Consider the following 18,195-nt stretch of genomic DNA (forward strand, 5'->3'; position numbering starts at 1 on the left):
CCCCAAATACACTATATCTATATCCAAATCTACCTTTTTTTCTTCATGCCCAGAGAACCTGTCATACATTATTAACTCGGATCTACACCATTTCAATATTCTCCTGGTTTTTAATATTTTCTTCTACAAATTCGCTAGCTAAATGGCAAAGTGGATATGGTACTGGACCCACAGTCAGGAAGACCTGAGTTCATATCTAGCCTTGGACACTTACTAACTGTATTACCCTGGGCAAGTCACTTCTGTTTATACCTCACTTTATTCATCTGTAAAATGAGCCAGAAAAGGAAATGGCAAACTATTCCTATACCTTTGCCAAAAAAAACCCCATTCCCCAAAAATGAATTTTACTGAAACACTATTTTAATAATAGCGTTCCCCTATTCATACTCCTTCAGCAATTTCCTATTGCTTACCTTAGAAAATTCAAATTCCTTAATCTGGAATTCAGAGCTTGCCAAAATTTGGCTTTCACCTGCTTTAAAAAACAAAACAACACGACCCTTACCTTCCATTTTAGAATCAATAGAAGATATTAATTCCAAGGCAGAGGAGTGGTAAGGGCTAGGCAGTGCAGTTAAGTGACTTGTTGAAGGTTACATAGCTAGCAAGTGTTTGAGGCCAGACTTGCACCTGTGACCAAGTCTTGTCTTTAGACATGGTTCCCCATCCATTGAGCCACCTAGATACCTTACTTCCATTTTTATCATCCTATTTTTCATTATTACATTTGCTCATCTCACGACTTTTCCCATCAGCCTTTTCTACTTCTACTTCAGTCAGTCTGCCACAATAATTCTCATGCCTTGGATATTCCCTTATGTGCACTTTGCTCTTATCTTTCTCCTTATCTATCATACATAGGGAATGCCCTATGCTCTACCTAAAAAGAATTTTTTATAGAGTTTATTTACAAGTGTCTCTCCTCCCTCCCCTCCACTTCACTAAACACCCCCTAATTATTCTTGAAGGCCTATAACAAGTCCTGCCTCCTCTGCAAAGCAAGTCTACTTGATTGCCCCACTGCCAGTCTTTCTTTCCCTCCTTTGAGTTCCTATAGTATTTATTTATTCTTTTCACTTAATAATGAATAGTTTTAAAGTTTTGCAAAACGCTTTATATAATTCTCATTTGAGCTTACAAAAGTCATGGGAGGTGGGTACTTATGAATATTTTTAGGGTCCAAGACAGAGATGGGAAATTCCAAACATTCTCCATGAATGTAGATTTTAAACTCACTTGTAATTTACAGACTTAGAGAGGTTCCAGTTGTGAGTGACTGAGAGGTTGTGACCTCCCAATGACTATAAAAGGGTGCTTTCTCTGCTATTATGTGGGTATGTCTTCATTTTATTCCCCTGGTTTATCCATGTATTATCATGGAAAACATTTCCATATTGTTCATTGTTGTAAGACAATACTCATTTAAAACCAAAATAAAAACAAATAAACTAAATTGGAAAATAGTATGCTTGTTTCATAGGCTGTCTTATCTGTCCACCTATATGTTAACTTCCTTCTCAGGGACTTCTTTATGCTCTGCACCTTCCACAAACCTTCAGTTTGTTAGACTAATAGGTGTTCAATGAATATGTGGTAGTTGACAGATGGAAAAGCTTGTCTCCACTGAGCCAAATTCTTTCCCTACCCTTAGAATCAGAATTCAAAACCTAGTCACTGGAGCACTTCTTTTCGGTAATTGTTTCAGTTTTGCGAAAGGGATTGGGAATCAAGAAGGCACACTTTTAAATATGGGGAGGAGATAGGGTTCCCAAGAACTGCAGCATCCTGCTCGATTGCTAAAGGTAATTTTGAATTTTCTTACATTTGAATATTAAAGCAAACCAGTCACACTCCTCCTCTCCCTCCTCCCAAAACACACACACACACACACACACACACACACACACACACACACACACACGCTCTTACTGACTTAATTCTCAAGACCATTCCAAGTCAAACCCAGAGTCTGTCTTTTTGCAAAGCAAATAATTATAATAGAAATCAAAATTATAGTCATTGCAGTGGCATTATCTTCAAATAGACTCCTAAGGGGAGAAAACTGTTACATTGTAACTCTTCTAAAGTACTGTAGGCTTAACCACTCCTCCACTTTGAGGAGGGTGGATCAGGATCGACGTCGGTTTTCAGTTGGATATCTCCTTGCGTGTGTGCCCGGGTGCCTCTGCATCTCCAGCAAAAGGAGGGGGCGGACAGGGAGGGGAGGGAACTGGGGGCAAGAAAACCCATCCTCCTCTCTTGGCTGGTTCTACAAAACACTCCGGATTATTTGGTCTGGCAGTCGAAACTGACCGAAAGAAGGGGGTAGTGACTGGCTGCTTGCCCCCAAACCTGGCAAGTCCCGGACGCACTATAGATCCGAAAGGTAACTTTTCTCTCCTAGCTGTGATTCGTAGGGGGAGGGGGACGCATCCGAAGGGAGTCTCCACCTTCCTGATTTGCTGGAAATGTGTCCGAGACTAGTCCTGAGCTGAGCTGGGCTGCGCGGGGTGGCTGACGCGTGGCTGTGGCTGCTGCTGCTGCCGCTACCACCACCGTCGCCACTGTAAGCCCCTCTCTGATTCGCAGGAAGCCTCCGGGGCCCCAGACCCTGATTCCTTCTCTGGCGCCGGCAGCTGTTGGCTATTCTTGCCCCTGTTCGCCAAGGTACATTCCTCCCTTTCCTTTTTCTTTTTGCAGAGATGGCGCGGGGGGTGGAAGGGAACAGGGACCCTGGGTTGAGCAGGATAGCTGGCCTCCAGCCTTGGTTTTCTTGGAGGCCCTAAATGAGCGAGGGAGTTTTTAAAATACAGTCTTCTTTTCCATTTCTTTATATGAATTACTGTTATTATTTTTTAAATTCTTGTTTCGAGGCGCCATTTTTAAAGTTAACACTTGGTGGTGGGTGGAGAGTAGGGATTGGGAGACGAGCTGGGGAGGGGGAGTCCTGCATGTAAGGACGGGGTTTCGTCTGTCCCCTCCTACAAGCCGGCCCTTCCTCTTAGACCAGCCCTTGGCCCGCTTAGAAGGACAACGATGCAACGCAGCTGCCTCTGCAGCTCTCCTGGGGGCCTCCATGCCAGATGCCCCGCTTCCTTGCAGCGGTTTGTCAGGCGAAGGGGTGGGGTGGGGGGGAATCTCTGCTTGCGTGTTCTGCTCGCTGCGCCTTGCCCCCTGCTAACGCGGCACCAGAGACGCGCCCGATGTAAGACTGTGCAGAGGGGACACCAAGGGGATTGCTTTGGATTTGAGGTCAGGATAAGGTAGGTAGCGCACAAAGCATCCCCCCTCGCCCAAGCACAACCTTCTGGCTTTTATGTAACTTCCCTCCTTCCTTTTAACTAGGGCATGATTCCCTGAGACTAATGGCAAATGCTGCATTCCCAGCTGGGAGGGGGGGGGGTAGGGGGGAAAGGGGAAGGAGGAGCGAGTGTCTAAAAGGGTTTGCTCTTGGTTTGGACACCTGGGTAAATCCTTGTCCCTTATTCCTCCCTTCTCCTGACTTCGTCCGTCCCCTCTGCCCCCAATTTAACTTGATCAGAGCTGGGACTTGCACCCCAGAGCATCTGAGTCGGGTATCTGTATGCTGCATTGCTTACCTGACAGACTGCTGGGCTGCGATCTGCATGCGGGCTAGACAGGCAGCAAAGGAGGCTGTGCAGCAGGGTTCGAGTGGGGGTTGGGGGAAAGCTCTGGCCATTTTATTTTAGTTTGTTCATAGCCATTTTTGTAAAGCTGGGGAGGGGGTATTTTCTCGTGAATGGAGCTCTTGCTTTGCTGCCTGGGATTTCTCTTCCTATAGCCCCTACCCACATCCCTTGCACCCTTCTCCACTACCTCCCCACCAAAGTCCAGGGCTTCTGCAATGCGGTGGGTGTGGTTACATAGTAAATTGTAACTGGTCCTCTGCAGTGGCAGCGCGGTGTTTCTTTTGCTTTGGGCATTTTCAAATCAAAGGTTTCCTAAGGTTTTGCTCAACTGATGCTTGGAGTTAAGTTGGGGAAACCTTCTTTACTGACAGGACGAAATGATGCTAAAGGAAAACAGATGGCATTAATGACAGGCGTCCGGGATGGAGATACTGTGTGTGTGTGTGGGGGGTGGGTGTCAGGAAATCTTAGTTCTGTTCATCCAAAGCTTTCATTATTTTCTATTTAGAATTTCTGCTGCTTTACGTTTGTCTTGTTAAATTGCCTTTGCAGACGTTTTACCTGTCTTTTCTAAACAGTTTATTTCTTTATTTGAGATAGCCAGGAGTACTGAAGTTATACTTAGTTGAAGAAACAACTTCCTTATTTGCAGTATCTTGATGCCACATGATTAAAAATTTCCTTTGAACTCAATATTGATTTAAACGTGTTAATTAAACAAAAATAATAACATACGGGATGTTAACCAAATTGGTTTTGCCATCTCTGATGAGCTAACTGTATCTGGTCATAGTTTTAACATAGCTCTTTTGATCAACCAATCAAACAAATACAAAATATTTGTTAGGATTTAAGAATGAGTTTTTCATTTTGGTTTTTAATGAGCTTTTCTTAAATTTTAAAACTTTTTTTTTAGTGTTACAGGATGGTGACAAAACTTTAACTTCTGTTAATTTACTTAGCTTAATTGGCCAGAAGAGTGATATAACAATACCTTGTTTTCTGGAAAAGTTATGGAACTTAAATTCTAGAGTGTCCATCGCCATTTTTGATGATGATGATGAAAAACAAAATGTGGGTGCTCATGTTGTCAAATATAGTTTGTCTAGCATAAATACTAATCCTGTGTGCAAATCATTTCACAAAATTAAAACTGCCTTTTAAATTATTATTTCCTAGTTGAACAAGTAAAAAGTTCCAATTTTGAATTATAGTCACTTTTAATAAAAAGGACTGAGTTGTCTCAGATCAAAGACAAAATATTTTAATATATTAATTATCTTAGTGATGGGTTTCCCTCATGTATTTTGATTTAAAAGTACTCCTTAGATTTTCTTCTTTTTTTGTGTGTGTGATACATAGAACTTTGCTCGTGCAAAAATTCTTCAAATGTTGAACTGTTAGATCCTGGATGTAAGATGATGTAGTCATAGGTACTTTTTAGATATATTTGACCAAGTTCACTTAAAAAAAAAACATGTTCCAAAGGAATATCTGCCTAGCTAGATGAGAGATCCATGCATATACTGTCTCATTTGTAGGTTGAAAAAAAAAACAATATGGCCTTTTCTTGACATCTCCTTATATATTTAACATATGGTAGATTAGATTTTGAAGGCATTTGCAGCATTAAGTATTATTTTTCTTAGGCACAGTAAGACCATACTCTTGCCCTTTTAATTTGAAGTTTAAAAGAAGAATTAAAATTTGCATATCAGTAATGACATTCCTGATGGTGAAAAGAAAACTCTGAGTGGCTTGAAGAGTAATTGAAAGTGTGTTTTCTGTGTGAAGTTGACATCATGAAGAAAAAAAAAAGTTGCTTGTTTGTGAAATCTGCCCTGATCATCTTATCTCTGTCATTCAACACTTCAATGCCTAGTTTTCACTGTTATATAATATATTATATAGATGAAATCTTCAAAACCACAAAACCTTCATCTTCAGCTCCACTTCATTTAGAGATGTTCTTAGTGTTGCAATTGTTACATATGTTTCTTTTAAAGGCTAGCTACTAATCTGTTGGAAATGTGTCAGATATTCAACACTACTCTGAAAGAAGGACAGCTCTTCTGTTATTTGATTTGCCTTGACTGCAAAGAATTGTGTGATCAGAAGCCAGGAGAACTGTAGCAGTGAAGTCATTGCACTGCCCTGTGTTGTGACATCACTATGGCTCAAAGGAAACAAGGGTGGGGCAGGGAAAACCAGACTGTCTGAACCATCTTGATAGATTCAACTTTGTCTGCTAAATGAATGAGACTATCCATACTTCAAGTTGAACTGCACCATAAGGTATTTTTCAAAGAATTGAAAGGTAGAAATAAATTTAAACCTGCATGTGAGGGTGTGTTTCACAGAATAAAAAAAAAAGAAAGGGGTTTTATGGGATAATGGGAATCACTATTCTAAAATGTAGGGAGAAAACAAGTGAACAAAAGGCATAATGTAGCAGATATTTCCATTCTATAAGGTGATCAAACACCTTTCCTGATTTTCTTCAAGTGCAGTAGAATTAGTGTTTTTATTAAAAGTTCTTGAACTAGAAGATATGTTAATTCACTCAATAAATAATACATCTTTGAACAGGGAAGGGTCTTCTTGTGGTCCTTGGAGGTTTCATTTTCTTTTACTAAAGTTATAGAACTTAAATTGACAAGGTGAAAAACCTGGGAAATCCTCTAAGTAAGATTCATTTTTTTTTTTGCTCCCTGTATAGGAGATTGATTTCCACTTGTATTTTATTATATTTATCAATTACTTTAGAGATTAAGCATTTTTAGTTTAAAATTTTAATGCAGGAATTGCCATTGTGGGATTTTCTACTCTGAATGAACATTTTTCATAATCAGTTCTATGGACAAGAAGTTAGAAGACTGATGAAATCAGGCATCTTTAAGATATTTATTTTTTAAAAAATTAATGTGATTATGAGCATTTTGTTTAATTATAGAAAATCTGCAAGTTGTAAAAAAAAGATTCCTCTTAGAGTGACCCCTTATACAAGATGTATACCAGCATACACAATACATATTAATGTATATGCACATATGTGTATGTATACAATAATAAACATGTGCATTTATGTACACATGTGTATATACACACATATAGTTGTGTATGTTTGTGTGTATATCCCTATATCAATATCGATATAGAGTACATGCCATTTCTGTGTATATATTATAAATGCACAGCTCCACCTGGACCCAGATTTCAAAAGCAAAAGTGTAAATAGGAAACCAACAAGAAAGAAAGTGAAATTAAAGAGAGAAAATTGCAAATCTAATGGTTGGGTTTTCTTTGGAACATTTTTAGACCTTAGAATGATTAGGGAAATTGCACAGTGCTCAAGTGTAAGGTTTCATTAGCTCTAACCCCGTAATTCTTTTGTAGTCGTAGTCTAGAGAAAAAGCTGACAACTTAATTTCTAGAATGCTGGCATTTTGATACATAGTTCTTATGTTCTTCACTTAAGGGGAAAAAGATCAGTGTTAGATTTAAAAACAAAGGAAATAAGCCAAATGGCTTTAAGTATTCTTCCCCTCCCCCCCTCTTTCCTCCAGATAAATTATGAGCTGCATGAGGGCAAGGCCCTGGTGCTTAACATGGGCAGAAGCACATATTTGTATGTACTTGTTGAACTGAATAGAAACTGAGGCTCTTTCTACATGTATTTCCCCACAAAGAGAATGTTTAAAAAGGTTCATTTATTTTTACTCGTGTTTCATTTTCAGATTTCTATTACTGAACTCATCTGTGCTGTTTTGTTTTAATGGCCTAATACTCTTTGTAATGAGCTTACTACTTATGTTCTCAGCTGTAAATTAGGCAAGCGCTGGAGGTTCTGCCATATGAGAGAAAAGAACAGTGCAGGTATCAGGGGAGAAAAAAGAATAGATTCATGGATAGAAGTCTTTCTCTTTCTAGCCCTAATTGGTGTTATAGTGGGTATCAGCACAGAGAGAGATCCTAGAAGAAAAAAAAATGAGGTGATGTTATAAAGAGAGACTGTGAAAAAGAGAACAGAATCAGCACTGCTGATAATCACAGTAGTTTCACTAAATAGCCCTCAGTAGTAGGAAATCTGGAATTTTTTCCCTTTTATATTTCTAGAATTAAGTATTTTGAACATTGTTCTGTGCACTTGTAGCTTTTTTCAAATTGACTTTTCTCTCCCTGACTATGTTACTGTTAAATGTATGCTTTCAAGGGATTCACAAACTAGGAATAAGGAAAAAATATGAAAAACTGTAGTACCCTGACAGTTACCTTCATATGCCATGCGATGGTTAAAAATAAAAAAGTGCCAAGAAGGTTCAGATGAGGGAAACTTGACTAGGAGGTGAGGGAAGAGAGAGATCCTTTGCATTAGGCTTGAAAGAAACATGGAATTTTAATAGACAAAGATTTAGGATGAGGCAAAAGGGGGGAAAAGATAAAAAGTTATATATGATTTCTCATTTTACAAAGCACTTTACAGTCATTTTTATTGTATTTTTCCCAATAACCTTTTGAGGAAAGATCAGTCAGAAGCAGTATCCCTGTTTGAGAGCCGAGGAAACTGAGGTACAGATGAATTATGTTTTTTTAGTTGTATGAACACTGGCAAATTGTAGACCGATAGTTTCTCTGTCCCTTAAATTATACTAAAGATGACATAAGCAAAGTGGGGGGGGGGAGAATTTGAGGGACTGAAAGAAGCATAAAGCTCATTTTGGGAATGAGTAGAGGAGTAGTGAAAAAAGCCTGGAAAGGTAGGCTGGTTCAGCTGCAGAGGGCTTTGAATGCCAGGCTAAAAAGTTTACATTTTATTGAGTAGACCCTGGGGAGTTAGTGAAGATTTTTGAGTGGGTGCTATTCATCCAGGCCTCTGTCTTCCTTTGAAACGTTTGGTTTATTTTTTTCCTTACTTGTACTTCTACCAAATAAATGATGAAGCAAAATTGAAGTCAGTCACTTTATCAAGGCTTTAGTTGGATTTAGTGGATAGAGTGACCATTTTGGTATCAGAAAAACATGGCTTCAAATTCTGCTTCAGACTTATATAATTTGCCAATCTAGTCACTGGCAAGTCATTTAACCTTGATGCAAATCTGTGAGTCTATTAAATTTTAGAAAATGTGGATCTTCATTTATGGAGAGGGATGCTGAAACAGAAGCTTCTTAAATTGAAGCCCCTTTCCCCTAGTTATCACTGATAATTTAGGTATTTGGAGGAGTGGAGAAGAAAACTTTTGAAAAGGAGAGGCCTTGTGAAATAAAAATGGGCATAGAGCAGAGGAGAGTACCATGGGAGTGATGAGAACCAAAGACAGATAGATGGGCCATTTAGAGAAATGGCCAATAAAACTGGAAGAGCAGTCAGTGAGGATAACTCTCTCTCTATGTCTCTGTCTCTGTCTGTCTGTCTGTCTGTCTGTCTCTCATTATTTCCCTTTTAAAGGAGTAATGTTTGGGTTCTTATACAATCTCTCAGTTGGGTAGGAAATGTTCATAGCAGAGGTCCTCCTTCCCTTGTTAAGTGTGGTAAAACACTCCTCTGTTAGGTAACTGGGACTGATGCTGACAGGATTTAAGGAGAAGGAAGGGGGGGGGGGATTCTGGTGCTCCATTGGGTATGTCTGTTCACAAGATAGAAAGGAATCATTGCAGTGGTAACAGAGCGAGTAAAAGGTCTCATGATAATGGTTCCTTCCCTGATTATGGGTGTATTGAAATAATATTTCCCTCCTCTTTTTTTTTTGCATTAACATCTATTACTTATGGACACTATAGTTCACACAGTCTCAGAATTGGAATAGGGGTTCAGCAGGGGTTCTTAACCTGAGGCAGGCAGAATCTGTGAAGTTAAAAAAATTAAAATATATAGAATTGGTTTCTATGTAATCTTATGTGTTTTATTTTGCAATTTTAAAAACATAATTCTGAGAAATCTGTAGACTTTACCAGAATGCTAAAGAGTTCCATGATTCAAAAAGATTAATACCCACTGCCTTAGAAGCCATCTGGGTAATCATAACTTCCATCAACCAAGAAACAGTCATTAAACGTTTACATTATGCCAGATATTATAGGCATTGGGAATAAAATACAAAGAAAAATAAGCACACATAAACATTGTCTGCTCTCAAGGAGCTTACATAGTATTTGAAAACAACATGTAAATAAATAGGTAAGATGCTTACAGAGTAGAAAGAAAGCTCTGGTGACTAAGGAGACCAGAAAGCTTGCTGTAGAAAGTAGGCTTTGAGCTGAGACTTGAGTGATGTCATGAAATGATGAAATTAATGTAAGATAGTAGGACAGGCTGGGCTTGGAAGACTGCCAGCAAAAAAGGGTACAGAGAAAGGAGACAGAATGGAGTGTGCAGAGAACAACCATTAGATGAGTATCACTGCATTGTAGAGTGAATGAAGGACAGAGTAAATTGTAGTAAGACTTTGAAAGTAGGAGGAAGGAACCACGTTATTAAGAGCTCAAAATGCCCAGATAATTTTATATCTTAGAAGAAATAAGGAGTCATTGTGGTTTATTGAGCATGGTTTGACTCTATAAAACCTGGAAAAATCACTTTGGGAACTTTGTGGAAGATGGATGGGAGAAAGGAGAGAAACAAGAGACAGGAAGACCAATTAGAAGACTATGGCAATAGTCCAGTCAAGAGGTCAATAAAGGTATAAACTAGTGTGGCGGTTGTGAGAAGAAACAAATGTATAACATGAGATATTGTGAAGGGAGAAGCAAGATTCAATATGTCTAGTCAATGATAGTGGGGAATCAAAGAGTAGTTATGAGCCTCAAAGAGTTTGGTCCTTTTCCAAAATGAAGGACCACTACTTCCCCCATCAGCAAGGACAAGTGATGCAAGTAATAAGGAAGTTGGGAAGAAGGGAAAATTAGGAGGAGAAAGATTATGAGTTTTGTTTGAGACATTTTGAGTTTCAGAAGCCTATGGAGTATTGGATTTGACTAAGAATTGGTCATTTGACCTCAGATTGAAGGGGTAATTCACTACTCCATGAAGCAGTGAAGTCTACTTTTGGTAAAATAAGTATTTAAGTATTAGAAAGGTATTATTATTATCATTATTATTATTTGAAGTCTCCGTCTCTATAACTCTATAAGTACTCCTCTTCCTAATTCTGTCCCACTGGAGCTAAAGCAATGCAAATATGGCCCATCTTTCACATGAAGGTCTTTAAGCACTTAAAGTCAGCTATCATATTGTTAATAGATTTGTCATGGAATGGCAGACATCAGCTTTACTTGGCAAATTATATGGTTTAATATGCTCATTTTGAAATTGAGGAAATTGAGGTTCCAAGAAGATGATTCTCCCAATATCATAACTGACAATGGAAATTTTATTTTATTTTTAAATAGATATTTTATTTTTACCAGTTATATATAATAACACATTTCCACATAATTTTTCTGAAGTTATAGGATTCAAAGTGTCTCCTTTTCTCCCTTCCCTCCCCACTCCTGAAGCTGGTAAGCAATTTGATCTGGATTACATGTATTATCATGCAAAACACATTTCCATATTGTTCATTTTTATAGGAGAATAATCATATAAAAGCAAAACCCCCAAATAAAAACCCAAATTAAAAAAAGCATGCTTTGGTCTTCATTCTGATTCCAAAAGTTCTTTATCTGGAGGCAGATAGCATTGTCATAAGTCCATCAGAATTGTCCTAGATTAGACATTGGGAATTCTAAAGAGCAATAGTGCTTAACTCTTGGAAATAGGATACATGAGAAAGCTAATATCCAAGACTCTGCCACTTGCTATCTGTGTGATCTTTAAACACTCTGGACCTTAGTTTCCTCATCTATAAAACGGGGGATTAGACAAGGTGAACTCAGGAGCCCCTTTTAAAGTCAAGATCCCCTTGTAAAATAAAGATCCTGTGATCTTGGAGACAGAGCAATGACTCCAGGGTAGGAAGTGTAACAGAAGTAGAAGAGAGGGTGGGGTTGGGGGGAGGTTGTGCCAAGATGCTAAAGGAAAAGAACTACCTGGAAATTAAAATAAATTCAAAAAGAAGACACTCACAGAACATCATCCTATAGCAGGGACCTAAAGTTAGAAGATGATTCAGGAAGTCCTTGTTAAGGGATCCTAGGAACAGACACATCTAGCTCGAACAGCACGATGTTAGACAGCTGAAAAGAGAATATTTTCAAACCAGTCTTTGGACTGTATCCAAATCTAAGTCAAAGAGAATTCCTGCCCTCCCTGCCCCCTTCAAGTAGTTGAGAGAGTTGATTGAAGGTAAAATAGGTTAGGACTAAGGAACCAGATGTGAGTAAAACTGACTCTGAAATGTGTACTTATAATTTACTATTTGTAGTCTGTATGATGAAGATTCTTGCATAGTGTGAATATTGCACTCTAAAGGGTGGGTTATATGTCTACTAATGTGCTCATTAAATTGTGTTTTAAGAAAGCTATTATAGCTTTGAACTTTTTTACCTTAGTTTCTTCATCCGTTGAAATGAGGGACTTGTTAGATTTCCAAGGTCACTGTCAGCTTAAATATTAAAGAGATGGTTTGTTATGAAGAAAAAAAATGTGATTGATCACATGGTTCAATGGGGATATGACTGGGGTTTTAGTGTTAAAAAGATTACTCTATTGCAAATATGAGTGATATAGAAATCGATTTTGAACAATGATACATGTATAAACCAGTAGAATTGCTTGTCAGCTCTGAGAGGGGGGAGGGAAAATCATGAATGCAACCATGGAAAAATATTTGAAAGAGAGGGGGAGAGAGAGAGAGAGAGAGAGAGAGAGAGAGAGAGAGAGAGAGAGAGAGAGAGAGAGAGAGAGAGAGAGAGAGAGAGAGAGAGAAGGAAAGAGGGAGGTAGGGAAGAGGGAGGAAAGAAGGGAAAGAAAGAATGGAAGAAAGAAAGAAAGAAAGAAAGAAAAAGAAAGAATGAAAGAAAGAAAAAAGAAAGAAAGAAATGATTTGTTGGCTCTTAGAAAGGAAAGCATTGATCATTAAAAGTGTGTGAAACCTTGCCTCACTCAATTCTACAAAGGGTTGACAAATTGATAGCTCTTTCTTGATTTGGAGCCAGTCTTGACAAACTAACAGTATTTTCATTTTAAACAAGGTTTCTATACTAATTTAGATAAAAAGTAATACTGTAAACATACAGTGATATGCCTGAATTGGAACAAGACATATAACAGATTCTCAATCTGGTGGCCTAAATTATAGTATAGTTAGATGGCTTTGGAGGTAGTTGAATGACTGGACCCAAAGAGGTCATTAATAAATTGATGTCAACTTTAATTGTTCTCTGCTAACATGTCCTAGGGATCTGTACTAGGATCTCTTCAGTTCAACATTTTTTTTAATCAATGACTTAAATGAATGCTTAAATTTGTGAATGCTACTATCTTGGAAGATGGATTCCCATGTTGGATGATAGAATCAAATTCCCAAAAATTTTTGACTAACTAGAATCATGAATGGTTCACATCAAAATCAAGTTAGAAAAACATTACTTAATGCATGTATTATATACAATTCGAATAGGTAGTAGATACATGAAATAAAAAACAAAATGATTAGATGTGATTGAATGAAGATGCATGTTAAGTCCTACATTTTGACTCAACAGTTCAAGAGAGGAGACATGATTAGACAGTGATAAATATGTTAATGACCTGATGAGTTTAGATCCATGAAAGTACAATATGAATCAACAGTGTTAGAAGGCATTAAAAAAAAAAGCCAATGTAGCAATGAGCTGCATTAGTTGGCCAATAAGTATACTTATTTTGGTTGGCCCCAGAGGAAATAAATAGGAACAATGACTGGAAATTACCAGGACACGGACTGAAGCTTGATCTGAGGAAACATCTCTAATTAATTAGGGATGTCCTGGAGCAGAATTAATTTCTTGTCAGGTAGTGAGTTTCCAGTCATGGTGCCAGTTGAATGGAAGCTGAACACTCACTTTTGATGCATGTTTTGAAGAAGATTCCTATTCAGGCACTAATTGAAATAGTAGACCCTGAAATTCCTTCTGGCTCTTGAGATTCTTTATTTATCTATCTGATGAGAACAACAACAAAAACACCAATCTTCAGCCCTATGGTCAGAAAGAGAAATTTGGCAATTTCAAATTCATTAACTTTAATTTGGGAGGAGTGCTTTTTATTAGCGAACTAAGTAGTGTATTGGGAAATTAAGAGTCCTATTTATCTGACCCTTGCCTCTCATTTGAATGTTGTACAATATTGGGAAAGTTGCTGATCTTCATTTGTTAAATGAAATAAAGGTATCTATTGACCTCATGTTTTAGATGAGGAGATAGTAGATATGGATGAAGTATAACTCTTTATTTTGGATCTCAGATGCCAGTAGAGTTTTGTAAAAACATGGAATGCCTTCTTTTAATATGTAGAAAAAATTCTTAGAGTTTTTTTTCTCATATTTTAGACTTCCTTGGCTGTTTGATGAAGCCTATGGACCCCTTCTTGAATTGTTTTTAATGCATAGGCTTTAAAAGAAACCATTTTTATGAAATGGTTATAAAAATATTTTTTAAAAGTTCCCCAAACCCCATGTTAAGAATTTCTTAGCCTTTAAGAATTCTAGTCTTTGGTCTTTAAGCTTCTCAAATGTTTATTTTGTTAAGCCTGAGGGAAGTGTCTTAATTTGAACTATTCATGTTGTCAGATAAACATCAAGACTTGACAGATAACATTTGTGAATAATGTTTGTTATTGGTATTAGGCAAATAGCTAGAATAGGAAGGCAAAGTTTTTACAGAAATGAGAAAGTAATCCTGTTGACAAAGATTACAACGATATACTAATATTTCCTAAGGAGTCTGAAAATATTGTAGCATTCAGCTTGTTAGTTGAAGATGTGGAGGAGATTGAAAGCTTTGTTGCTCTATTGGGGTGTTGCTGCATTTTTATTTTTTTTAATGTGCTAATGAATGTTAATGGTAGAGGAACATGCTCATTTGTTTTGCACATTTATTAACATTTTGTTTTCTCTAACCACATCTAAGATTCTGGACTTGTGTTGAAAAAGATGCACTTTGAAAAAGATGCAGGGAAGCCACAAAATGCCACCAAATAGGCCTGGGAGGAAAGACTAGAAAAACGAGGAAAACAGAATTACAGTTTGTTATTATGGTTGTTTGTCTTCAGCTATAGCATAATCTAGACACTGGAGATAATAGTAATGTGTTCTTTTTCTTTCCCTATACACTCTGAAGCTTTTCTGCATGCACAGACCTAATGCATTAGGTTCATGATAGTTTTAAAATCACCACCCTCAAGCATCAGTTCTTTCCTAATTTTCTCATTTCTATTAACATTTGCTAGTTTAAAATTTTGGAGTCATATTTTTTTTCTTCCTCTTTCCATTTTCCACAATGTAGCCCACCAATTCTTCAGTTTCCTTTAAATTCCACCACCCCAATCTACTTTTGTTTTATATTTAGTTTATAAATAGCTGTACAAAATGGTGTTTTGTTTTCTGTCTAATGTGATCCTCAAAATGCAATCCTGTGAGGTGGTTCTAGCATTATTGTTCCCACTTCACAGATGAGGGAAAGAAGCCTGAGACTGATTAAATGACTTATCCAGGGTTACTCAGGGAATTTATTGTTTGAGACAGAATTTAAACTTGGGTTGTCCTGACTCCAAGTCTAGTACTCTATCCATCATAATGATTTCCTGTCCAGAATTTCTTTAGGCTCCAGTTTATCCTGTGTGTACTATCAGAGTGATCATCCAGAAATGTCACATTTTATCATGTCGATATTTTAAAAAGTATTTTAATAAATTATAGGGTCAAGAATGATCCCTAAACTCTCGTGTACTTGATTAGTTATTACCTCATCCAGTACATGGTTTCACTTGTGGCATGCATGTTGTTCTCAAGAGGTTGTGGGGGTAATGGAATGTTCAAGGAGACTGTTACTTATAAGATATGTGACCTTGTCACTTTGTTTTTCTGGACCCCATCTGTAATATTGTATTCTTGTCCTGCCTACCTGACAATGTTGTCATGAAGGTCAGGAGTTAATTTTTGTGAAAAAGCTTCAGAAACTTCACCATTTCCTCTGGACCTAACCTCCTATACCTCTGTAACCTCTCATGGGCTGATATAAATAGTTTGTCTGTCTCTGCAGTTAGAGTGTAAGTCACTCACAAAAGAGAAGCATGCCCTTTCTTTCACGTGTCTTCCAGCAGTACCTGCACACAATTAGAGATATTGAAAGTACTTGGTACAAATTCTTACTAGATAAATGAATGATAGCCAATCAAGCTTTATCCCATAGAAAGTGAGGTATAGAATAGAGATTAAATCATGCATGTATTTGTTTTTCCAATAAATACTTTTTAAACAATCAATGCATTTTATGTACCAAAATTATATGATTTGAACCCAGAAGGTGACAATGCTTAAACATTACCATTTGTCTGTGTTGCTAAGGGGTTGTTCTGAGAGCTGCAATGGGTTCAGTCACATGAATGTATATGATAAAGGTTTTTCCATGTTTTTCTTTCTTGGTGGTTTTTTTTTTAAAGAGAAAGAGACTCAGAGAAAAAGACTCAGATGTGTTTTTCTGGTTTACATGGAATTTTGCTTTCCATGATTGTCTTATTTGCCTTTGATGGGAATTCATATTGGAATAATTGTTGTTGTTCAGTCATTTCAGATGTGTCTGATTCTTTGTGATCCTATTTTGGTTCTCTTGGCAAAGATACTGCTGTTTGCCATTTCCTTCTCTAACTCATTTTACAGATGTGGAAACCAAGGCAAACAGTTAAATGACTTGCCCAGGGTCTCAAAGCTAGTAAGTATATGAGGCTGGATTTTAACTCATTAAGATGAGTCTGACACTCTATATTCATTGAGCCACCTGATTATACTGGGGTTAATGGGTTCATGAGTCAGAGACTATTAGAAGTATCTATTATAATATTGACTAAGTACAGTTTCATAGTGGCTCAAAGGTTGAACATTTAGGCACTAGAGGATACAGAAGAAAGGAAAAAGTAGGCAGCGACAGCAGACAATAGGAATTATTTTGGAATAATCTTAAATACATAGTTCTTTGGGAGATGGAATAATTATTTCCCTTTTAAAGCACTTACACTTAGCACACAAAAAGAGTGGGGAAATTCAATGGATGAATTGTGAAAATACATAGAAAAATATTTTTGAATACTCAAGGGAAATGATCTTTAAACAGTTTCATTAAAGTCAATTCAAAATATGATTTTAGACATGATCTTTTTTGTTTTGTTAGCATTCTTTTGCTGCTAAAAAATAGAAAATGGGATTCTGTTTCTGCCTTAGTGGTTACATTGCCATAATGATTAATGACTCCAATGAGGCAAACCATTAAATGAAATGAGCATTGTTATATATAAGTACCCACAATTTATTTAAAACAAAAGAAAAGAAAACCTTACCTTCTGTCTCAGAATCAGTATTAAGTGCCAGTTCCAAGACAGAAGAGTGCTAAGAGCTAGGCAATTTGGGGTTAAGTGATTTGCATAAGGTCACTCAGATAAGAAGTGCCTGAGGTCACATTTGAACCCAGAACTTCTTGTTTCCAGGCCTGGCTCTTTTTCCACTGAATCACCTAGCTACCTCAATTTTACTTTTGAATTGTAATTCTCTATTGCCAGTAGAGTATAAGGGTAATTTTTCCTCCTGTCTCCAAGAAGTAACATTCTTGAACTTAATACTTTTCTTAGAGATATAAAATGACCTCTCCCAGTGTTCCCATTCCTGTTTTAGGTGAGCACCAACTGCTCACCTAAAATTTGAACCACCCAGTAAAATTTGAAACTGAATAACACAACTATTAGAGTTTATTCTGTTCCCATCCTTACTATTTGTATTTTATGGAAAAAATCATAGTGGTATTTAAGTTTGAGCTTTTTAGCTAGAAACTAAGTAAATAACAAGGAGATTGTGAAAAGGTAGGGACTCATTAAACAAAAATGAATGATGATTTTTCCATTTGTTTTGCTGCAGGAAATTCTTCTAGAATACAAAGTTTGCTATTTGCATAAACTCTGCTTTTCCATCAGTAAAATAATTTGAAATTAGATTTGATTGAATGAATTTTTAGCAGAATGGGTTTTTTTCCTGGTTATTCTACCCAAATTTACATTTACTTCTTGTTTGAGTGTGCTCTTCACAAGTTAGTAAATGATCTAGATATTATCCTTCTTGTCTTCCAGTTGATTGAGTTACTATTACTTAGGAGGTTGTTGTCCTTTACTTAATTCCTTGCTTTTCCTTAGTCCATAAAATAACTCATTAAAAATGCCCTTTTAGACAATTATTATTATCAACTTGGAAGTTTAGGCAGACCCTATCCATTGCCATTGTAATATTGGGCTTGACTAATTCAGAAATACTTTGTTGACAATGTTATCCAATTGCTTTTTTGCTTTTATTATTTCTTTAGTGACCCTAGCCTGCATATCATCTTATTCCCATTTTAGTAATTTTGTCAGTGGGTTTTTGAGGCT

General features: G+C 37.1%; 1 protein-coding gene across 47 annotated transcripts in view; it reads left to right on the plus strand.

Moving 5' to 3' along the window:
• Window positions 1-2,122: 2,122 nt before the first annotated feature.
• EPB41L3 (erythrocyte membrane protein band 4.1 like 3) overlaps window positions 2,123-18,195 on the plus strand; it is a 243,190-nt gene continuing 227,117 nt past the window's right edge. For 7 of the 47 annotated variants that reach the window (XM_056823691.1, XM_056823700.1, XM_056823694.1 and 4 more), the window contains exon 1: window positions 2,123-2,389. The gene's annotated coding sequence lies outside the window, so the exon portion shown is untranslated. Of the gene's footprint in view, window positions 2,671-3,032; window positions 3,267-5,738; window positions 5,949-18,195 lie in introns of those variants that run through there. The other 40 variants (XM_056823701.1, XM_056823705.1, XM_056823712.1 and 37 more) reach the window with 27 other exon arrangements.

Source organism: Monodelphis domestica, chromosome 3 (assembly GCF_027887165.1).
Source record: "Monodelphis domestica isolate mMonDom1 chromosome 3, mMonDom1.pri, whole genome shotgun sequence".
In the NCBI taxonomy this organism is placed as follows: domain Eukaryota; kingdom Metazoa; phylum Chordata; class Mammalia; order Didelphimorphia; family Didelphidae; genus Monodelphis; species Monodelphis domestica.